This window comes from Gavia stellata, chromosome 8 (assembly GCF_030936135.1).
Source record: "Gavia stellata isolate bGavSte3 chromosome 8, bGavSte3.hap2, whole genome shotgun sequence".
Taxonomy (NCBI): Eukaryota; Metazoa; Chordata; class Aves; order Gaviiformes; family Gaviidae; genus Gavia; species Gavia stellata.
In genome coordinates this window covers 9306453-9331678 of record NC_082601.1, presented here as the reverse complement: position 1 = coordinate 9331678, position 25226 = coordinate 9306453, and positions in this window count along the sequence as shown.

Sequence of the window (25226 nt, the reverse complement as noted above, 5' to 3'; positions counted from 1 at the left end):
AATATTTTAAATTCTTTGTTTACCCTCATATTACATCTCCTATATTTTCCTTTTTCAAAGGCACCATTAGTTTTATTTCTGCCTGGATTCTCTCTCAACATTCATACCACCACATTTAATTAAGCAAACTCTGAAAACTCTGAACACGCTTCAGGTATGCCAGGCATCATAAGCCTCTATATAACACAGAAGTGCTTCATATAGAAAGCTGTCAGAACTGAGAAACAGCATTTGTCTGAGCTGTACTTAGCATTCTGAGTGAATCAGACGTCGTGTCAAGAGTGAAGAATCAGCAAGAGCCGACCATGAAAGGAAGAGAGCTTGCTTTGTTCTGAGTCCAAGAAAACATTCAGCATCACTACTTCCCAAATTGTGTATGAATCCTGCCCCACTTCATTATTCAAAGCCCTTATTATGATGGGTTGAACGCAGGAATATTTCAAAATGTACCAGCAATACATCTACAACCATTAAATATTGTGCTATATTACCCCTGCAAATTCTGTAGTGCCAGTTCTCAAACTAATGCTATGAAGCCAGCACAGAGGGGAACAGTAGCTCCTTGAGCACTGGTTTCTAAGACTTTGTATAAGCTAAGGTCACATGGAAGGAAACCAACATGCACAAAAAGGAAAAGCAGGGAGAAGAATTAAAACAGAAAACTCACAATAAGTGAAACCCAACAATGTATTTTGGAAGAAACAAGAAACAAAATTTTTCAGCAATGTAAGAAATAATACCAGGTGAAATGCTTCTTTCACAGGCATTTATCAGCCTCCAAGCATGTGACCCGTATGTTTCAGCACTGGCTACAGGGCACCTCTGGGCCAGCAGACACTTTCCTGTGCCCAGCACTGTGCGCTGCACCGCAGCCTCAGCAATTCCTGCGACTGCGCCTGTACCAGCCCAGGCTGATGAGCAAAACTGCTGCTTTCCTTAGCTGCCTCCCCCATACTCCTTCCCAGCAAAGCCCCTTTTGAGATCGGAAACCTCCCTCTGTGGGAAATGCAGGGTTGCGGGTAAGTTGTGATAGACGTTTCAACCTTAGTAGCCTGTGCACAAAGATTAAAGTCAGCAGAAACCTAGATAAAAGCTTGACTGTGTTGAATGCCAGAAATGTTCCTTATTTCCTCTTTCATTATGAAAAATGACTTTATCTTGACTTTTCAGAAATACAGTGTGATTGCGCTTTCAATTAACTTAGTGTTCTGTTTTCCATTACTACAGTACAGAATAACTGTAACCCATTGTACCGTCCCAGGGCTTTTTCAAAGATGCTGATTTACAGCAGAAAAGGGATTTTCTGTTTCTTGCCAGTTGTAAAATTGCTAAGGTAAAGTTGGGAAGCAGACACGTTAGCATTCATTTCATCTTCAGCTCCTTCTATTTCCCCAAGAAGGCTGCAGCAGGCAGTTCAACATAAAAGAAAGTTATTAAAAATTCCACAGCCTTGAAGCAATCTTCATAAAACTGATAATAAATTCAATTTTCAAGTTGCTTAATACAGCCTTCTCTTGCCTAACACAGTTATCCTAACTTAAGGACCTTTTAAACTAATGACCTGGAAGGAATAGGGAATATTTCATTTGAATCTATGCAAAATTTGAAGAACTGCTCCGTACTCTGATTTTCTGCATCTCTTAGTACCATTAGTAGTCCCTGAGCATCCCTCTCTGCCATGGAAACTTACAGGGAAGAACAGGGTGATTCATAATGCAACACAAGTGATTAGGTACATTCGAAATCAGAAATATTAATAAGTTGCTGGTCATATATTTAAAACAAAGTCATGCATAAGTAATACCTTACAACTCCCATTCAAATATTACAATAAGTAAAATAATGAAAGTTTACTTAACTAAACTACTAAGGACCAGAACATATAATAAATGAACTTCGGACTTTGTTTTTGAGTTGGAGTTATGAACATTTACATCTCTTTTTCAAATACAACACTTATTTTTTTTAAAAAAAAAAAAGACTTTACAGAAAATAGTGGCATGAACTTACATTAAAAACTAGATTTCCAGATTTGTCCAGCTTAGTGAATATCAGTTACACTGCTGAGAAGATAGTTTCTAAAAAGCTTGCTTCCCTACATAAGAAAACACGTGTAAATCAGTCTGCAATAAGTCTAATAATCAAATGGAGTTAAATGTTTGTCATTGCCCCATTTGAAGATAGTGGCCTAGATTTCTAAAGAGCTTTGTGAAAAAAAGCCAGCAGAGGTACAGAGACATCCATTCAGTGTGGTTCCAGGTGATGACACTGGCCTCATGGTCGCCTGCAGGCCCCTCCCGTTCCAGTTTAACTCACGCCTGGCACAGCCCTGCAGCAAACTGGGGTTCAGTCTCTGAGCTAAACCAGCATCTTGATCAGCTGCTGGCATATTTACACAGTCTTTACTGGCCCACACAGTCCACAAAAATAATTCGCTCAGACAAGACTTTCCCATAGCAGAGAGCCACAAGCACTGGAGATGATGCTCAGGCAAGCATAAGTGACAGCCAAAGCTCCCAACCTGCATCTTAACAGAAAGGCTTCAAATCACGTAGTTTTGCCTAATAATCAGATTCCACTGTACTGCTTGCTGATAAGAGTTAAAACATCTCCACCCTGACAAGGGGGATAGCCTGCTTTGTGAAGAAGTATGAGCAGTTTAAAACAAACAGGAGAAAAGGTAATATTTTGCAGCAGAGTGTTCCCACAGTCCCCATCAAAACCTCTCAGATTGTCACAGGGATGAACCCTTCTTCTACACACTGCAACTATTCCTTTTGAACTTCTGCTGGGGTTTTAGTTCTGATTTGAGAACAAGCTTGTGTATTGATTAGCAAGAGAAAGGGGAAAAACCCAGCTTTGAAACTGTTCTTTTGAAGATATTCTCTTCCAACTTCATGTAAGTATCCAATGAATTTGGGATATATCTGCAACATCATTCAAGTAACTGGATACAGTCTTAACGAATATAGAAGTTTCTGGTCTGATACTACTGAGTGTTGCAGAGATTTGGATGAGTGAGTATCCACTTGGACTCACATACTGTCTCCAAGAGCTACTTTTTAAAGCAAATAATTAGCAGATCAAAATTAATTTGTATTTAAACAACTGCAGAAATTAGTTTCTTTCAAGTATGCACTTTTATAAATTGCAGTTACAACTTCATTATCTGATTAAGTACAGTGCACTTTGTCAAATTCAGGGACTGATACGTTCATACATTAACTGAGCATATAATTATGAACTGTTTTTGTGACTCTTCAAATTTTAATGTATGCTATAGGGACACAGGCTAATATCTGGATAATTCTAGCTCTAGAAAGATGCTTTGATTAATTGGGTTTAAGAGCAACATATGTTACAACCAAACCTCTGTCACATCTGGGAAAATAGATCAAGCAGCTCACATAGGCACAATAAGAACACTTCAGAGGACAGTCTAAATAGAGACAAATAAATGAGAGGAAAAAGTCTTAACCCCACTTGACAGAGAATTTAATCTCTGAGTAAGGTCCAGAAGGGAAGTCTTGCCCAGAGCAGGGACCTGAGCCAGCTCCTTCTCAAGCCCCGTCCAAGGCTTTGGTAGTAAAACCATCCTTACTGAAACTGCCCCTTGGTGTCACACAGAATGCCACTTTTGAGAAGTGTTTACTGCTGACCTCTGTCTGCTCCCTTTAAAGTCAATGGCAAAGCTCCTACTGACAGCAGTACGAGCACAGACAAGCCAACAGAAAGAAGCTTTTAAGATCTTCCCCATAATATGCACAGTGAGAAAGCAATTTTACTTGCACCGTTGGTTTGAACAAACCATTATCATGCTTTGAGCACACCTATTTTCTAGTGAGCTACGGTGGTTGTTAGAGCATAAGCACAATCTGCCATCACATAATAAAGTCAACACATTATAGTTTAATTGGATGGAGTCATTTACACAGTAATAACAAGGATTAAAACACAGAACACAACAACCCATTTTCTTAAATCTATAACCAGCTGGTTTCACTGCAGGAGTTAAGAGTACATGCCTCACTCACCTCTTATTAGTCTACGTGTTTTGCCAGGTAATTTAAGAAATGTTTACCAAAAAATCCACTGTTTTCAGAGATTAAGGCATTCAGCAACGCAGCTGCTCGCAGGGGAGTCAATCTGAACAGGAGTGCAGGAGGGGCTCCTCCAGCTTTTACAAAGCTGCGATATTCCTGGATACAGAAAGCAACAACCCAAAAGGAAAATGAACTCCTTTGCCCGAAGAAAAGCCCCAGTGATACAGCTGTTCCCTGAAAGCCTTTGCTCTCATGTACAACCCCCAGCTGAAAGCTCCTAGAAAACTTTTGGACAATTACCTTGAGGCGTACGACCATGACCCATGTTTTCTGCAGGACATGACTGTCAGCCACATACAAAGATAAATCTGTCTGGAAACTATTTTTGCCACCCTGAGTTTCACTCACCAAGCAATGCCATGGCAGCTGCGCACACACTGATCACACATCACATCAACACATCCTGGGTGTACACAGGGTTGGCACCATGTTATGGTTCAAACATTGCATGTGGGCAACTGACAGTCATATCTTGAAATGCAGAGACAAGGGGTTTCTAAGGCTCCTGAAGTCAAAGCTATGCTCACTGCGAGTTTCACATGGCCTCATTCCTAAAAGCCTCTAATCATAAACTCTTGGGAGGTAGTGAGTGGTTTCTCAATGTCTCCATGCGTTTAAAAAGCCTGGACTGAATCCCTCTCTAATTTGTCTCTAATTTTTGCTAACCTTCCATTTTCAGCACTTTCAAAGGGAAGAGGAGGCAAGACTGAATTTTGCTGTTTCACAACACGTCTGAGGCTGAGATGTGCCGTGGGGATCGGGCAGGTGACAGCCACTGGCGGGTGCCACATGGGTGCTGCCTCCCCCTTTTTCTCTGCAGCACAGAAAAATGGGAAAACATGGCTAAACGGATAAGCCAAGCTAATGATTTTTTGTTGGGCCAAACTGTCATTCTCTCAGTGGCTTTTTGTATTGTTTGACATTCTTGTGTTACTGACCTGACTGGCATGGGGTGGCATCAGATACACTGCGTCACCAACAAATACAGTGACTGACAGATGACAGCCATGGGCTGGTGAAAGCCAAGTCTCCCCCCAGCATGTCTGTGAGCAGCTACCAACCAGAAAGCAGTAATAACACAGTGCTTATTTGCTGAAATACAGCTTAATTCAGTAAGCTGACAGAGACAAGGATTGTACAATGATGTTTTGAGAAATGCTATTATAGAAAGAGAAAAATAAATGTAACCATAAGAGATCAATTATTTGCTGCAAGCTATTTGCCAAATTAAATCTCAGTGCTTCTTTTAATGTATTTGCTGGTTACATTTTATTCTAAATGAAACTTTATAACCTTTTAACCACATCTTACTAATTCATCCTTAGTGGCTTGATTAGCATTAATCAGATGAAACATTTGACTGGATAAATATACTAACATTTTCTCTTCAGTTGCAAACATGTACTCTTGGTGCCACTTTGCCAGAATCAAACATGTAACTTTGAAACCTGGAACGGCTTTCCAACACCATCTTGCCAATAAACCAAATGTTATGGATGATTTTAGAAAATAATTTCTAAAGCTATGCGACCATTGATAAACCTGATTCATTGCCAAATCAAATGAGTATTTCCGTAAGTTCTTTGGCATATTTCATTTGAATCTCATAATTATGTTTCTTCCCCTCCCAATGCTCGCAGAAGAGCTTGATTTCCAGCAACAGTAAATACTGCTCCACAGTACAGGCAGTGCAAAACAGACAATCCAATGTGAGAATATCTACATACAGAGACTGCCTCTCTGGTCGTCTGCTGCATGGGTCAGGACACAAGTTGGACTAATCCCCAAATCTGTTTTCTCTGAGGAGCTCTGTATTAGAACTGTCTAGAAAACAGAATTGAGATAAAAACCAAAAAACTCAGTTCTGTGATATTTTAGCATTTCCAGAAATATTCTCAAAGAAAGAAAATATCTTCCCAAGCAAGTATCATTCCAACTACAGTGCATTCTTGAGAGCTCCCTGTGCAGCCCAGGCACTCGCCAGGTCCTGGCTCAGAGCAGCAGCCTGGTACGTCTGCTGGTGGGACACCGGGTGGGTTTCCAACAAAGCCCGCGCTGCATTGAAAGATTAATCCAATTCAACACATTTCCATGAAATGTTTCACTTCTGCAAAATTGGCATATTCTGACAAAGAAACGTACCTTCAAAAAACTTCTGAATAGCTTCACTTGGTGTGATTTTACTACACAAATAGATCTTGACAGTGCTTATTGCCATCCACCAGGACTCCATTAGAAGAATGGAAATTCAGCATAAGCTGCTTCTTATAAAAGGTTGCCATCATTTAAAGTTTCCTCTTCACACATAATTTTATTTCTTTGCTCCTGTTTCTCTTCAAGAGATATTTTACACATTATTCTATTATATTATATGTCCCTGAGTAATCTGTTCAGTAAATTTTCTGGGATAGCAACTCATTGTATAGACTGAGCTAAATATAGTCTTTTAGCCTGTTTAATGCTATCTACTTAGAAACAAATACATTTAAAAGCATTTTTTTTTTTTGAGTAAATGTAGTTATAAGCAATACTCAAGGTACTTTTATCCATATGGTTTATTTCCATAAACAGATTTCAATATTCTCCCACCTTCACTGAAACAATTGCTTCTAAATACATATTACTACGTAAAAGAAAGAAAATCCTACAAACTGACAGCTCACATTTTATTGTTTGGATATAAGGCATAAGATTGTCCCTGCAAAAACTGTCCTTTAAAAGCCCTGTCAGGTCCCACGAAGCAAAGGTGTTCCTCCCTGTTGCACTAGGGTCCCTCAGCATCACCACCAACCAGCAGCACCCCCCCTTCCCAGGATCACCCACTTCGCCCCATGAGGCTGGGTGCAAGTCTGACACCCATGCCCACGGCATCAGGGCACAGCCTCAGCAAGGACAGGGTGAGTGAGCGCTGAAAAAGGGAGGGACAGACAGCTCCACATCTCCCATTAGTGCCCATTCCTCCTCTGACTGTTCTTCCCCTGGCACCCTCCTCTCACCCCGTCCAGATTTTAGCCTGTATTGGAGCTGGTTTTCAAATTCAGGAAAAGAATGGTGCTGAGACACTGCACAGAGCTTTTTCTTTTATTTGGGATTTGGAAGCAGCTGTTGCATACACAGCAAGTCAGTATATTAAAACATGACTGAGACATGTGATATTGGGTATGCAAACTAGGGGAACTTAAGGCCTAATTTTAAAATTGAGAACAGCTTTCTAACATGTCTAGCACTGACCTCTCCGACAGCAAATTAGGACACTAGGGGTTTTTTCCTGCTTTAACATGTAATATAAGAACTGAAATATGCTTAGTATATTATGAAGCATGTGCTTCTCTCTCCACTTGTTGTGTATGGAAATCCATGAAATAATGCCTTTACAGTGACAGTAAATATTGCAGTCTGCTTTTAAGCTAAAATGCCTCCAGCTAACTCAAAAAATCCCTTAGAACAAAAATTAGAATGACCATGTCATACATTGTTCATTGTCTTAATTTAAATCCAAGTACAAAGAAAGAGTCTGGAAGTTTGTGAAACACTTTTCTCTCTAAATTGTTGAAAAAATTCCATCAGTGTTCAGAATTAGCAATTACAATAAATGCATTTAGGTTTCCCAGAGATAGTGGCAAAGCAGTATTGCCTTCCAAAGTAACAAAAACATGCAGATGCCTTTGATATCAATTACTGCCCTTACAACTCTGCACCTGAGAAGATTGCTTGTTATTGTGGAAGGGGCTCATGTAATGCTAGAGAGCCAGTTAAGATCTCAGTGACGCCACTGTAGTCACCCAGACTCTCTTCCCTCTGGTCTGCGGTGGGAGAGTCATTGCCCATAGACATTTCAGATTTTCAACATTTACATTCAATGCCTAAAGTCATGTAGGAGGTATCCAGCCCAAAGCACTGCAGGAGCTTTTATTGAGTTACAAAGTGCTTCTGTAAAACCCTCCTTGGTCTCTGACTGAGTTTCATGTGCTTGGGTGAAGGTACAGCAAGAAATGGGGGAACCTATTCCTCCAATTTCTCCCTTAGAAAACCTCCTTCACCACCAGGACCACAATGAAATTAGAGTAAAATTTGCCAAAAATGTTTGTTTTAAAAGAAAGCTCATGTCCCAGGGACATGAGTAAGCCCCAGGTCCAATTTGTGTCTTTAAACACAAATGAGAGTAATGGGGTAGACGATTTGTTTGTAATTATGTACAAAATATCTTGTCGAAACAATGAGAGAGTATAACCCTGTACAATCTGACAAAAACTTGTTCTTCAATGTTAGCTTTATGATTTACCAGGGAGAAATCATCTCCGGTGGGAATTATTTAGTACCATTCATTTTGTAGTGAATTTTCCCCAGAGGAAGGGGATTTTGTTTTAACTCCCCATACTTTTGTTGACAGAGCCTTCATGGGGCTTACCTGCAATAACTTCACTTACTTTAAGAGGCAGGCTAAGAAAGAAGATGTGATTTTACATCTCTGTTGCTGGGAGAGTGGAGGCCAGGGAGCAGGGACACCAAAGCTTGCTCTTTACCCCTCCCCATTGCCTTACGCATGCATAACACAGGAAATTGTACGTCCCTTGGTGGTTTGCTGCTTGCTGCACACATTGAAAGAGGAGGAATAGTCCAGACCAACTTGTCTGCCCAGTGTTAACCACACATTACACCCACCAAGATGCTGGGAGTGCACAGCAGCTGTCTCGGGCTGAAGAGGCATAGCTACACAGCCTTCTGCAGGCTGCAAATTTGCAAGAGCAACCTCAAGTTTTCTTCCGTCCAGCACATGCTAAAAATAGTTTGGATGCTCAGCAAATTTGGGCTCAAGCACTCACCCCTGGTCAGAGACCAGAAAACCTGTTTCTCTAGTGCATCCTCTGCCACTCAGACAGTATGTCATTCTTACTCCCTTGCTATTCTCCCATGCTGTCATTGCTGTTCTAACACCAATCACTCCTCTTTGCAAACTAAATATTCCTGCACATCTCTTTCATTATCCCTCTAAATGAAAGCACCAAAGTAAATATGAGTTAAGATTAGGCTGAGTATACTCCGGTTTTGATTAAGAATATTGTAAAGGTTGTAGTGAGGTCCAGTGCTTCCCTCACCCTTGCTTCTCCGGTTAATAGCTTTTCTATGGCACAGGCAGGCTGCTAGATGACCTTATCCTGGTAATAAGGGAAAATCAGACACTGCCTATTTCTAAGGGCCTAATTAAAGACATGCCTCCTGGGCTTCTGATATGCTCTCAGTTCCTGCTGAAAGACCAAGAAGCTACCACAGCCAGGGCAACCTATTCCCAGCTAAGGTCACCTGAAGGCTTGGCACCTCTTCTCACAAAGGAAGACCAAGTAATAAAGACCTAGGCCTTTAGCATCTTAAAAACAACCTATATTAAATGTTTTAGGAGTAATCCTAAAGAACCTGGTAGCCCATGTGGTAAGCAGTATAAGACTGCTTCCTGCAGGTTCCCAAATGACTCAAAGATGTTGGGTTTATCAGACAAAGCCTTAAATTACCCTCGCACCTCTCTATTTCCTAGCAATACAACTGCTGGGGCTGTAGTCGAGCTCATTATCTGAGCATTGTCAGTATGAAAAAAGCCAAACATTCTCCTTTAGAGTCCTCAGCCTTTGAAATTCATCTCTACCCACTCCCCTATGAACCAGAGGCCAATAAACCGTCAAGGCGCTCTTGCAAACGTAGTTTTACACCACTGTGCTGAAAAAGACTACAGTGGTGGGAAACTGAACAGCAATTCTGGGAATTGTTTTGGTGCATATATTTGTAGTGGGTTGTTTGATTTGGGGTAGGAGTCGGGAAGAATTTATAAAGATCTGCTCTATATTGGATTTCAGAAATGTTTCCAAGAAAGACATGCATTGTGTTGGATCTTTACAAAAATAATCCACATAAATGTGTAAAACGTTGATCTTGTCTGACAAGGCCAAAATAATGCAGTAGTAAAGGTTCTCTACCCTCAATGCACATCAAAATAAGTAAAAACTAAAGCAAAACACTACCATTAAATGTTTGTTTCTGTCTTTCACACCAATATCCTTTAGCTCCTGATGTCCTGCAAACATTTTTGTCAGCTGCTATTGCACAGGGACATGCATTATTTATGCACTGTGCATACTTACAAAAGGCAAGATCTTTGCCATGCTCAAGACTCTAAACAACACATAAAAGTGCTGGGTTGCACAGAGAAGCCCTAACACAAGCCCTGCAGAGGCTCTTCACAGGCCACTCTCTTGCAAACTGTAACCCAGGGATGTGCCGGGAATGCAGCTCCTGGAAAGGTCACGTTGGGAGCAAGCAGCTTCACATAGATCTGCTATCAGCGCGCAGTGGTGGCCCAAGACATGCAACCCCAGGGCAGTGAATAATCAGAGGGTGGCAGAGCAGTCAAAGCCACTTTAATCCCTCTCTCCCTGTGCTGCATCTTCTGTACTTTGCCTCCTACACAACACAAAATCCTACCCATGGTTTGCTAAATACCTGGAAGCAACACAATATAAGAAGTGCTGCAGAATGTGGAGTGTTATAATTCCACGCATATCTCAGACAGAAGAGATACAATCCCTATTAGTGACCTGACGTAGCTGAAGCTGATATCAAAACTGGTTATCTTCACTCCCCCTCACAAGCAAAGTGCTGCTCACGCTAACACTGCACAGAGAACCTGTGAAATTTTCAGCAGTGGCTGATGCTGAGCCTGGGTCCCTTGCTGGGTGCTGTACAAATAGAGAGCCAAACCATGCTACCATCCCAAACAAACAGAAAGTATCTGGAAAGACCAGTGGGGATGCAGTAATGCAAATGGACTTCCATACGCCATTTAGACAGCCTTACCGTGGTTTATAAGAACATGAGTCAATGTAGATTAAAGCCTTTAGCAGAAGAAGAGGAAGATGCTGGGGAAAAGCCCCTTTCACAGTCAAGAAGCTTCATATGTGGTGAGCATCTCATACCTGACCAAACTGGTTTCATTCGAGGGATGGGATCAGCACAGTTCGGGCATTTGGGGAGTACCAAGGGCAGTCTGAAACAAGACCTGGCACATCTGGAAACAGGGACAGGATTAGACGGAACCACCTTATGCACAACTGGTTGTGTAACTAAAGTGTTATCATCTCACTGGTTAGATAACAAAGGAAGGGTTCAGCATTGCAACCTTTTCCCTGACCCCAAACTCCTGTTCACCTGGAGTGCAATAAATAAAGATTTTCAATGAGATTGGGTAAGGTTTATCTCTATCAGGCTGGCCAACCCCTAGTGTTTCTTCACGTTTTAGATTCCCAGGATAGATACTGCTTGTGATCTTGTTTGTAAGTACGTTACTACACTTTTTATTACAGTAGTTTTATCCATTGTATTCCTTAATTAGGATTCTCAATTTTTTTCTGAATTCACTCCTTTTAAATGCTTGTTTTCCTGAGTTGCTTTCAGCCCCTGGTTATTGCTGGAAGACAGAGGGTTACCAACTATTATGAGATTTTATGTAAAATTAGATGTAATATAAGTTTGAAAAAAATAGAAAGACCGGTTATGCAGCCATAGCTTATTTCTCTTTAGCCTGCAGCAATTTCACTTAAAACTTCTGCCATCAAATTGTCTACTACTTGCTTTTTAAAAATAAAATACTAACTATCCTTCCAGAGAGGTGATTGAAACAACATATTAAAAATGCAAGTTGTAGTGCCTTCAGGATACGCTGTTTCTTAAAAGGCCTTTGCTCAATTAATCAGACATAAAGAGTTTGGTAGTATCACCATCTGTATGTTGGTGTCAAGGACATCACCCATGTGTCACTCCTGTAATCAACCCAATTTGCTAAGCTCCCAAGTTCCTTGCCGCAGCCTTTAGTCTTCCCAAGATGGAAATAAAGCCCACTTGTTAATCATGAGGCTAATGGATTTTGCTGTAATTGACAGTGACAGAAGTAAAAACAAATTGCCTTGGGTAAACAATGAACTAGCAAAAGCCTCAGCAGCAGCCAGCTATGATCTGCATTTCTGAAATAACAAAAGCTGCACAAATAATGCCAAAAGTAAGCGGCAGTGAGAGATGTGCGCACTTCCCAGCATCGCTTAAGCTGTCAAATTCCACTAGTAATTTTATCCAGGGCAACAGGGGACAGAGATATCTTGGGAAACTGAAAGCCTCAGAATATAGCAAGAAACAGAGTAAACTCACCCAAATCAGTTCAGAGTTGGCCAAAACACTGCACCTGGTCCCCCACACTCAAAAATTCACCAACTTCAAAACAGAGGTGGGCACAGGGTGACCGCAGCAAACACCCTCCCTGCAGCCACACCACTGCCAGCTTGTGGCTGCAAAGACCCAGTTAATCCAAAGTTAATCCAAACCACAGAGGGATGGGGGCATCTCTCCTCAGTGCTACCAGGAGGAGAGCACAGCTGAAAACATCAGAGCGGGCACAGCCTGGACGTAACCAGGACCAAGCCAGTCTTACCTGTACTGCCTCCAGCCCGCTGAACCCAAAGCAACACAGCCATGTTTGTGTGGGTAAGGCCTAAAATACCAAATTGCACTTGACCCTAAGTGCTGCTGCATGTCTCTGGTGTGTATCTGGATATACAGTATGGGCTGTATCTGCACACATGGCTAGCCTGGAGAAACCATCCACAACTACCCCTTTAAGAGCTGCCCTCACCTTATAGTCTACTTACAACATGAGCAGTGAAGAGTATTACATGGAAACCTGTGCACCTGCTTTAAACAAAGTAGTACGTTTTATTGTTTATTTGTATCACAACAGTGCTATGCTTCAGTGTCACAAGATGCATTGTGTCAGAAGCAATACGTAGCAGGAGACCACACCTGTCCTACAAGTTAAGACCAAGTAAGATCAGGTAGGACCAGGGTGAAAAGCAAGATATCCGCTGCCAGTCTGTCATCTCCTCAAAAGTCTGTATTTGGAATATTCAACTGGACAATGCACTATCCTTTTATCATAACTTAAGGTATTAAAACCTCTACCTAAATGTAAAGGAGTAAAAGCCTTTTCTGTTAAAGTTGTATTACTCAAAGCTATAGTAATAACTGAAGTCAGTGCTACTTAATTTGTAAATGCTGAGAAGAATGAAACATCTAGCCCTTACCATGTAATGCAGAAACAAACAGTTCAAAAGCAGTGAAGGCCGGGATTTACAAGCAAAACTTATCTAGACAAAAGCTTTTTGTCTAGAAGGTCATTTTTATTTGCACCCTGCTGTCACTCCACTGGGTGCAGTCCAACAACAGATGTCCATTTTGACATCAATCCCTACTTTAGGATTTTTTAAAAAATAACCAATTCATCATAACATTTCAGAAAAACGTATCGATTTCAGAGCTACCAGCTCCCTGGTTGTGGATCACAGATTTAAAGAGCTACCAGGAGAATAAGATGGGGAAACTGACACTTTGGAAAGATCGCGCATTCAGACTTAGCAGCGTAATACAATAATCAGAAAGCAGGATGTGCTTGGTAACAAGTGTGGATACCCATCCTTATAGCTGGCCTGGGAACTGGGGAAAATGCTTACTGTTTCCAGACATAACTTTTCCCTTTGTCAACTTGCCATATAGCCTTGTTGCATTGTGAAAACAAGACTGCATTTCCACTGTAGTTATCTGAAGAGTTCACTTAGTTTAGCTTCTCTGGGCACCCACAGGAAGCAAAAGATTTCACATTCATTTTACAGAAGAACAAATTGAGTAATCATGAAATCAAGCATCTTGCTAAAGGATACTTTGCAACACTTCAGCAAGTAAGTGAAATTACAGGACCCCATATGCCATATTAGAGCTTCTTAAGATACTGAGAGTACAGTAAATGAAAAACCCTAATACTCACAGGAAAAAAATATTCTGGACGCTGTTCAGTTTCAGCAGCATGTGACATACAGCTAGACATGACAAATCACTGGTTCTTTTGCTTTATCAGTCTATGTATTTCTGCAAAACAGGTCTAATGTACAAAGTAATACTAACACATTGACAGACATCATTAACACTGCCACTGTACTACTGGTCCATTACCTCTCATATTTCTGAATCTTCCACATTTAAAAGGTTCTCTGAAACAAATGTAGGAAGTTTTAGAGTTCTAACCTTCCCTAGGTTTCTTTTTTTCCTTTTTTTTTCCTCCAGAAGCATTGTGGACACCTCATTGGCAGCTCTGACACACTGAAAAGCACTTGTGCTCACCTCACAACACTCAGCACATATCATTGTTGATCCAATGACTCACAAGCTGCTCTTATATATGTTATATGTACAATATGAATTCTGAGAACCTGCTGCCAAACAGCATTATAAAAATCCTTTAGAGCCAAGTTCTTTAAACATTTATGGCTAACTGCTATGTGAGTCAAGTGCACTGTTTATATTACCAAATGTCATATCTAATTCCCTGTTATGAACCCTTGAAATAAAATTATGCGATAATTACACAATCTGTTTGAAACCTGACAAATATATTCCCAGTACAAATGATTTATGAAGATAATGCGTTGCTATAGCATAATGGTACTTCTTAATGGAAGCAGTAAAGCTGTTTCCTATGCTCCAATAACCACAGTGATTTCTTACACAACTACTGATTAAGCAATAGATAATGTAGGCATTTTGGAAACTATATACACCACAGATTTGTTCCAGGCTGTTCAAAAGTTATGGCCTGTCTATCTAACTGGCCTGTTAGCAAGGTATGAGCTTCATTTGGGCTGTTTCACTCGCTCCTACCCAATTTAGTGCCACTGCAATAGATTTATGTTTAGAGTAACGCACAGTTTAGTCTCTTTTTGTAAGAACTGCTGTTAATCAGAAAACTAATGACTTGGCTGGTGTGGTGTGAGACATTAGTAATGCCTACCCTGGTCTCCTGCAAAGGACTTTGAATTAGTAACTGGTGATGATGCAACTCCCACACCTGAGAAAGGCTCTTTGTTGGTGATTAGCTAGCTCTGATGAGCAAGCCCTGCTGCTTGGAGATCACCACTAGTGACAGTATTTGAGGCACAGGCAGCAAAGGGCAGTGTAGTGGCATCTTCTGTGTGTCCGCCCTTTGCTCCTCCACCACGTGCTCTCTCTCCCACCAAGAGGGGAAAGTGATGCTCAAGAAAGAAACTGATTCAATACACTTTTCCCAGTTTAAGAGTGGCCCTACCAACTAGATATTACATTATTTTCCTACCTCCTTTCCCCACCAAATGAGAAGATAAGTCTTTTCTCAATTGTTTCAGCATCATTATAGTTAATATGTGTGGCAGATGATCAAATTAATTGTTTCTGGGTTCAAATCTAACACTGGTAAGATGTTAACAATTTAAATGAGACCGTCAATTTTCTACACATTTCTGCAGAGAGTTTTGTAATTGCTTTAGCTTTGTTCATTCTGCCAATCCATGCTTCATAACACTGATTTCATTAATGAGCAGCTAAACGTGACTGCCCTGCTGATGATTTGTCCCTGTGCTACCTGTGAAATGTCATTTGAAATGGCCTAAGTTCAGTAAAACAGCCCTGAAAAATTTTAAGTGGCAGCAATTGTTTTACTCCAAATTGTTATATGTAGAATAAAAATTGTATCTAATACAGCCATATCCAAAAACGCATCCAGAAATTATTGATGCATGTTACAAAATCATATCTGGTGGGAAGAAAGACGAAAACTCTCACTATGAGAATTGTCCTGAGGTTTAATTAGCATAAATATATATTCTTCAAGTGCATCAGTGCTAGAATCATAGTCTACTTAAGGAGGGGCTTCAGTCTGGTTTGTTCTTGCCGTAAGTCTCCTTTTTCAGTAATGCTAGACCTGTAAAGCATGAACATCTAATATTTCAGAACCAATGTCAAGCAGACTTTAGGAAAGGGAGTGGTTTAAGAGGAAAAGGAAGTGGGTTAAGATGTAGCCTTCAGCAGCACAAAGGCCATGTTTGCTTAGAAGGGACAGGACAAAAGGCATCTGACACATTCACCTCTGTGGCTGGAACACTTGCTTACAATAGAAAAAAGGGGATTAGCATGGGGAAAAATGCACTGTGCTGTTCCCAAAATTTAGGCATCCTTTCAGATAGGATCATCATTTTTTCCTGTTAGCAATACAATTGTTAGAGAGATAGAAAGATTTTCAAGTAGCAACTTGGTGTCCCAAAAGAAATCACCTTTCCTATAGATGATATTACGTCTAAAGGGGTTATCCAGTTATTTTAATCTCAATATTCACTTACTGTACAAAATTCACTGAAATAACACTTCTTTTATCGAAGGTGATTAGTGCCTTGGTACCTTGTGAAATACATTAATAAAACTTTGATATTTGCAAAGTACATTTGATTAGTTACAGAATTTAGACTTTTTAATACATCAAAACATTTAATCTTAGGAAGAAATGGATGGCTGGGGAGACATAGGAAAAAACAAAGCCTTACACATTATGGTATGTTTGAGCTGACGTGTTGAGAAGCAATCGTACAAAGATCAACACCTAGGGATTCCCCACTAAAATGAGAAGCAAATTTGGAGAAGATTTTGATACTTGTATAAGGTTTGTAGAACATTTCTGGGAGTCTCCCTAACATCTTTGCCCATGTTATATTTTCCTCTAGAAAATCTTTTTACATATTGAACTGTTTAAAAGGTGCACAACTCACCTGTTTTTACTGATTTATCTTTACTGTAATACTTACCATGGTGGTACTTCGCAGAGCTCCTACCCTTCTCCCTCATATGAGCATTCACCCTTGTGTGTGTGTGCACTTTTAGCAAAAGGTGATAGCACCACCCTGTTCATTTATAATTTTTGCCAGATTAGACACTTGGATTCATAATTTTTGTGACAAGTATTTGTTCTGAACCAGATTTAAGTCTCTGCTAAGCTTGGCTCATCTGAAAGCAAGAATGGAAAAACATATTATTTCTTCCTTAGTGTTATTCGATTTTTTTCTGTGCTTTGCTGAGAACTTCTGCAGTCTCCATGCTTTCAAGTGGGCAGAGGAACTTTGGTTAAGGGAACAGAATAGTATTACAGACATGTTTCTTGCTATTTTAGTGAAAATGTATCCAGCTGGGACAGCAGGAGCAGAGCCAGGCATCCCACAATCGTCCCTCCTGACAGCTGGGGAGGAGCAACGGCAGGAGCAGAATCAGGAGGAGATCAGTGGTGTGGATAGGGACCCCGTCAGCTAGAAACACTTACTCAGACAAGGGAAGACTTACTTAGCTACACTGTACAAATCAGTTCACTGAAATTCTAGGAAGGTTTATGATTGCACTGGGGTTTGCTTCAACATCTCCCCTGCTACTGACTGAGGTTAAATCTCTTTGTATAAAAGGTTGACTCTTTCAGTGCTCTATTGCATGCAGGTGATCAAGAAACCTGTTAACACTGCTGAAAATTGTTATAAGAACATTTTTAGCATGAACAAAATAAGATTTTTTTCCTTTAACTTTGTTCTGATTCAACAATTTCAGTTGAAACATTCCTAAGAAAAATATGTCTTGTGACATGCTAAAAGACGGGTAGCTGGACAAAATTAGAAGCAACAGAAAGCATGGTCCTAAATAAAGAAACAAACATACAACCAGGCACTGTTACTTGTACTGCCAAAGGAAGGGTTAGCCCTAAGAGAAGCATCAACAATATATTGTCCTCATGAATAATTTTGAGGTGGTTATTTAAATTAGAAGTACAGCGGGTGTTAGACACTAATCAGTTGTGCAAAGTAATTACATTAGTTCTATGCAATGTAATTGCAAATGAGTGTAACAGGCATTGCAGTAGGGGTGGGAGATAAGAGTAACAAGGGTAAAAGCCTGCAACTACACAGGTGAACTTCATGCGTTTATTTATGAGGCAGAAATGGGAACTTTTATTAGTTCTTACTGGACATGTAACCACGCCATGGCTAAGCAGAGTTACCACGGTGCATCAGAATGGATGATTCCAACTATACAGCAGTTGTCTGTTCTCCACAACATTTAAAAGGGCAGCTTGAAATATGCAAACAGATTTTGTTAACTGCTGTGTAATATTCCCAAAAGGGAATAAAGTTCACTGATATTTTGAGACATTCTCAGATGTGAGAAGGGAACTTCAAGGAGCCTCAGACAAATTTGATTCAACTGCTGACTGCCCGTTTTCCTTTCCACTGCCTTTCATGCACACACACGCTGGAGATCTCCCCCTTCACCCCAGCTTGGCTTGTTGACAGCAAGCCTGGATGTCTCCCAAGAGAGGAGCTGCCTCACCAGGAGGCCAATCTGCAACCTGTCTCCAGGACAAGGCAGGTCCATCAACAATCCTCTACCTGGGCAGGTTAGGAACACTTCTCCAGCAGTGGGAAGGACCTACTTCTACCTGAGCTTGTGGGGTCCCTGCCTAGAGTGAGTTGCAGGCAACAAGGAAGGATTTGAAAAGGTGCAAGAATTTCCCTGGGAGAAGTTATCTCCTGGCAGGAGGAAAGGGTTTGAGGGTGCCAAGACCAACTTCACAGGAATGCAAAATATTTCTGAGTTGGGGAAACAGGATGAGGTGGCTTGAGGCTGAGACAGGCCAGAGAGCAGGGAAGGAAGGAGAGGAGGTTTCCAAAAATCCCACCTACTGTGTATAGTATCAGGCCACCCTGTTGAAAATAGGCTGAAGACCATTGAAGACCATTAAAATTTAGCAATATGGATTAAGACCACATGATCAAAGCGAAACCTACTGGACAGGATTTCCCAAGTGTACCGCACAGAAGAAACCTAAGAGGTACATTGCCCCTCCAGCTTGCCACCAGCAGAGGAGCCGTGCCCACAATCCCAGCCCTTCACAAGGTTCACTGCACATTTTGAGGTGCTTGTCCACAGCCAGACACTTCACCTTCACAGCCATCTCCCAGGCACTGCCCACTCAGAGAGTACTTCTGCAACAGTCACAGGTCCAGGGACTGAAACTCAAGTCCTAGGGGTTCCCCAGTGAACCCCTAGTTCAGAGCACAAACCAGCCTTTATGCTCTAAAATTCTGCATTCATCCAAGACAAGCAACAGTCTCACACTTGACCTAGCTTCAGCTGGAATTACATAGTTTCTGTGATGCTTGGTTTTTCTATGTAACTAGAAAATAATATTCTAAAGGTTGGAGTAGGGAGAGCACAGCTTTATTACAAGGAAGATGTTGGGGTTTTTTCGTGTAAATTCACATGTAGACAGTTCATATGTAGTCAATTCATATGTAGACAAATATCTTAAAATCAGAGTAAGGGAAAAGATTTTTCTCCATATTTTGTAGCTATTGACTTCTATCAGTGTCCAAAAAGTAAAACATTTAACTTCTGAGGGGTTTCTGATTGCTTTTTTAATTCTCCAAGAATCCTGGAGTGATGATTAGATCAATTCCTGTCCATTAGAATTTGAAATTAATCTATTTTGCAACTAGTGAGTGCCCTTCTAGTATTTCACTGAGCATTTTTGATAGATGGATGAATTTCAATAGAACAAAAATGTATCTGATAATGAAGTCATTATGCTTGTTCTGATTTAATCAGAATATTTGTATCATACAAGTCCATTAGAATATCAATGAGAAGACAATTCATACCAGGTTTCTTCAAGGAAATAACAAGCATTTTTTAAAATGTTATACTTCCAAAGGCATGACTTGTCTCTCGCAAGCATCCATTTCTCACCAAGGTTTGGTATGTTCGTTGTGCATCTCTGCAGCCCTACGGTCCTATTTCAATGCTTTCTTAACAAAGGTGCCATCATTTAGAACATGCCATATGAAGAACTTCATTTTGCCTTTAAAAGGTATTCATAATTCAGTTTAATCATCAATGCCATCTTCCTTGGCCCAGGTGTCTGAGGCTGTTTCAGAAGTGAGTCCTGTTTCTGGATTCAGTTCTCTCTGAGGTGCCATGTTGGCACAGCACTTGGTTTTCAAGGCCTAGGATGGTGTTTCAGGTGATGGTATGGATTACAGGGGATGTTTCCAAGCATCCACTGGTCACCTCCCCCATGGTAAGCATGTGGTGTTTGTGGCAGCATGATGTAATTGATCTACCAGGCCCTCCATAACAGTATCTCAGCCACCATCCTCCATACCAGAGGGGCTTTACAGACTCAGCTTGCTTGATTAGGGCATATGTTTCGCATTCACGGGTAACCTGTGCAACCATGTCAATGGTCAATTCCACCTCTCGATCATGAGCCCAGCTGTACCTTGCATTGCCTCCTACATGTCCTGATGTGCCTACCGAAGTACAAATAGCTCACTCTTATGTTCTGGCAGCCTGGTTTACCTGCTTGTTGTTTCTCTGTTCATTGGTGACATGGCTCTTGGGCATGCAAGCATCTACATGATGTACCTTCACAACAAGGTTCTCTACCAGGACAATGCAGCAGCCCGGATGGGGTTACCTCTGCACTGCCAGTGGTTCTGCTTCCATTGCTGTAGCCTGCCCCACAGGGCATTTGCCACCATCCAAGAGTCGGTATAGAGATTGAGTACTGGCTCTCTGACTCTCTCCACAGTCTCCAGGGCCAGCTGGATGGCTTTCACTTCTGCAGACTCAATTTGCATTTTCCTTCAATAGTTTCTGTGACTTGTCAAGTACAACTCCATACAGCAGCTTTCCATTGCCAATGATTCCCCCCAGTATAACAGGACCCATCTATAACCAGCATATTGCTTCTCACTTTCTGGTAATTCTGGTAATGCAGTGGAACCTCTTCAGCATGAGTTGCCTCCTCTGGCAATGCTCCAAAACATCTGTCTTCTGGCCAGTCCAGTCAAGGACCCAGGCCACAGATGGAGCCAGGGAGTCTGGGTTGGTGCCATGTTGCCGCCAGTGCACCATCATGGTAGCAACTGGCACCTGCTGTGGATACAGAGAAAATTAAACTACACCAGAAGCCCACTGGTACCATTTTGGGTCCCTGAAGTACCCTCCCCTTAGGCAGTCCATTGCAGGGATGCACATGGGCCTCTGGGCTGGTCACAATAGGATACTTCTACCACTCATCCCCTGTTTGGCTCACCTCAGACTCCAACGCAGACAACTGTTGGGATTCCCCTGTCAGTCTCAAAATCCAGATGGGTTCTGCCCCTTCATACCCTGATGGCATTAGGGTACACTGTGCACTGGTGTCCACCAGAGCCTTAGAGTCTCATGGGTCTGAAGTGCCAGGCTGTCAAATCCATGCAATCCAGTAAACCCAGTTATCCATTTCCTCCACCTGGCTGGAGGTAGAACTCCCTATTCCTGGTTGGAGCATTGATTACCCAACTCCTGTAATTGCAAACCAGAAGTACCTTCAGCAGGATCAGAAGCAGAATCAGCCCTTCTGCTACATCTGGGGAACTGCTCGATGGCAACCAGAATACTAATCTTCCTGGGTGGACTCTTTCATCGCAATTCCCACATGCAGCCTTCTAGGTTTGAGGGAGGTGCACCATGCACTTCCTCATGTCCTCCCCGCAGTGTTGCCAACAGAACCACAGGGGCCTGCAGCCATGGTTCCCTTTCCCCAGGCCAACTGCATCTGCTGCTCTTGACAAATGAGATGGCAGCTTGCAGGGAGGGGAGGAAGGCATTCTCTGAGTCTCTGGACACAACTAACTATGTCCCACCCACACCCCCATGCAAAAACTGATGCGGCACCCCTTCCCAAATTAACTGCAGCATCCCCTGTCCCCTCCCCAAATAACTGTCATTCTCTTTGAGTCACTGGACCTGTTGGGACAGTTTCTCCACAGACAGATGCAGGCCTGCAGGTTGGGGAGATTCGCCAGAGCTGGCAGGCTGGTCTGCCTACAGCTACTGCCTACAGCCTGCCCCATTCTGGAGCATGGTCTACGACATCCTTGTGTGCTGCCACAGAGCTCTGCCACACAGACCTGCACTGATGTCATCCAGGTCACTGTGGAACACCTTCACAACCACTAGTTCCCTCAGACACTGGATACTTCCCTCAGTGGAGGTCCACTTGCCTCAGTAGTTCACAAGAGCTTGCCTGATGGGATACCTCGCCTTCACGCTTGGCAGGAGCCACCTCCAGACACTGCAGGCTACTGCCCCTCTGCCAATCCCTCTGCCAATCCACCAGCCCCTACTGAGAGATCCCAGCTGCTGGGCTTCCTCATCCGCTCATTTCTGATTGTGGGCCCCAGCTGAACAGGTATAAGAACTACAGATTCAGCTGAACAGATGCCAGTCAATTCATCATTACCTCAAACCCCTTGTACTCCACACCAGGCACCAAAAAGGACTGAGAGAAACAAAAGGACTTGATGCTATGCAAGCATTGTTCAGCAATAGCTAAAACATTGGTGTCAACACTGTTTTAGTCACAAATCCAAAGCTCAGCACCATACAGGCTCCTGTCAAGAAAATTAACGCCATCCCAGCCAGACCCAGTACAGGCTTTATTATGAATATTTTGTTCTGTGTCTTCAGTAGTGGCATTTAGCAGATATTTACAAGTTTATGGTCATGTGAAAGATTGTATCAAGGTAAAACACTTCAGCAACTTTTAATTACTCATATTAAACTTCACTGTAGGCTTTCTGATAACAAAACAGGATTGTATGTTTCTTATCAGCATATACTTCGACTCCTAAAGGCAGGTCCCCAGTACACATGCCTGCAGTCAACACACCTTTCTTTGGACAAGCCTTTGTGTACAGTCGACTGTAAGTATTTCCTTAAGGCTAACCTCACACGCACGTCACACAAGCACTAGAGGAGCAGAAAAGGTATCCACGTAGACACGATTCAGTAATGCGGTTCATTTCTATATTGACTGGTATAAGGTGAGGATAACTTGACTGAAAAACATTTCATTGTGCCAGTAAAAAAGCAGAGGAGGACAAGATCGAAGTGAAGTAGCTTTATGGGAAAATGAGGAATTAACAAAATGCTCATAACTTACTGATGCTTGCAAGACAGTTTTTAAACAAAATTTTAGGTCTGCATGTTATATTTCACATCCTTACCCATATACTGAACAGATGATTATAACTAGTCACTGACATAGCTAAACTTTAGCACGTATTTCTAATTACATCCTAAATATCTCAAATAACAATGCTCTGACCTTAGTTAAAGTGTTTCTGTTCTACATGTTAATATATAAATGATACTTTAAAGGTACATCTCATTAGGTAAGACACTTTAGGAGTAAGGACTTAGAAATTTCCGCTCCACCATATCACAAATTTCAAATCAATCCAGGCTGTAAACTATGAAAAACCTGAGGATAACAGTGCAATGAAACTTGCAAATGGTCCTTAACAAAACAGGTGGGAAAAAACAGTGTTTCAGTAGTTTTAAGCTTCAGAGACCCTTATTTTTAAATTAGAATTGCCTTTTACTTCTTTGTCAAGTATGGGCAGCTGAGAAGAACATCAACACAGTCATAAAAAGAAGTAATGCATACAACTCCAAAAGTTGCCTTTCACCGAGAGCTCATGTCTAATGGGACAGATGTCTGTTACCTCTTATAATTAGAAAAACCCCACATACAAACTTAGCAGAAAATTTCCTCTCTGTTACAATAGCATTGTTAAGTAAATACTGAAAATGGTCATGAGGGAAAGAGTCCCCCTTCAGCACTCTGAGACTGTCAGGAACCACCCCAGGAGCAAGAAGCCCGCTGCCTCACTCCACACTGCTGCTGCTAGGTACCAAGACTACCTCCTTAGTATTCAGCATTACCTTTCTGGCTAAATTCAGCATTTTTAATTTCCACATGTTTGACTGGATTTAATATGAAAACAAGAACATTTTCCTTGCTCCTCCATCTTACTCAAACCTGTTGAGTCTCACATACTAGGTGCTTAGTAAAGGTTTCACCAGCAGTAGAACTCATTTAGTAGTTTATGACCCTGACATGGCAGGGCAACGTTGCTCTCCACCCTCTCTAACCTCCCTCTGCTTCATGACAGTTGTGCAGATCCCCTCCTCCCTTTGCCAGCTCCAGAGCTTCACCCTTCACCAAACTATTTAATTCAAAGTAAGAGACCACCACCCGCTTCCCTGTGCTGGTTTTGCCTTTCTGCAGAAAGCGATGCAGCGAGGACCACAGCAGGTACAAGGCAGATGGGGAGAGCACACACCCAGAAGCCAAAGTCCCCCTTCCTGGTGGTGTGGAGTCATTGCACCTCCTCATCTCTTGAATCTCTATCCTCAGACTCAGGCAGCTGGCCCTCACTCACCCAAGGCACAGTGTATTTCAAGTCAGCACTGAGCTAACCTGGGATCCATTTTGCACCTATGAAACCCAAAGCAGTAAAAGATAAGTTTTTCATCCTTCTCCATGTCCCAGAACATAAAACACTTCTCTGTATTTCACATCTAAAGCAGCATCAGTCTACCTAGAGGTTCTGAGTGCATTCAAAAATAAATGTTTTGATGAAGGCCTGTTTGACCTCTGATGGATAGTTCCCTTCCAATCATTCCCTTTTTCCAACTGCAATTCAGCTGAGGCTGCATTTGGTCTAAGTTGTTATTTATTGCTCAACAACTCACTTAACAACAGGTGAGTTATTGACTATTGACTGACACCAAATGCAGTCTCATCCTCTTGTTAGTCGTGCGGCCTGCATAAACCATTTCAAGAGTAACACAGAAAGGAGTGCAGAAAGGGTGCTATTGCATGGCAGACCACCTTGACTCTCATTTACTTCTTGTTTGGAAATGAAACAATGATCAAACCAAGTCCGAATGCACAACTCCTCATAAGAAATCAGTTCATAGCTAGGAAAATTGGTCTTAGAGGATTGTTTTCTGGAGGCCTGAGAAGCCCATTCAGTGTTGAGGGATCTTTCAGAAAGAATTCCTGCTCCGAGCATATTGACATTTAAAACCTGCTTTCAGGGAAAAAAATAATAAAACAAAAACACATGCAAAGTTTCATGAAGCCAGCCATTTTTTTTCTGCCATGGATGGATCAACTGTAGTTGCAAGACAAGTTTCTCATAAAGCAATAAGCAGTGGAGACATCAAAAAAGTGGTGTCTGCAGGGTTAACGTTAGTTAAAATTCTCTAAGTGGCTTTTGTGAAGCACCAGCTCTCCTTACCTCTAACATACATGAAAATCATACACATAAGAGCATTCAGTGTTAGGAAGCTAGGTTT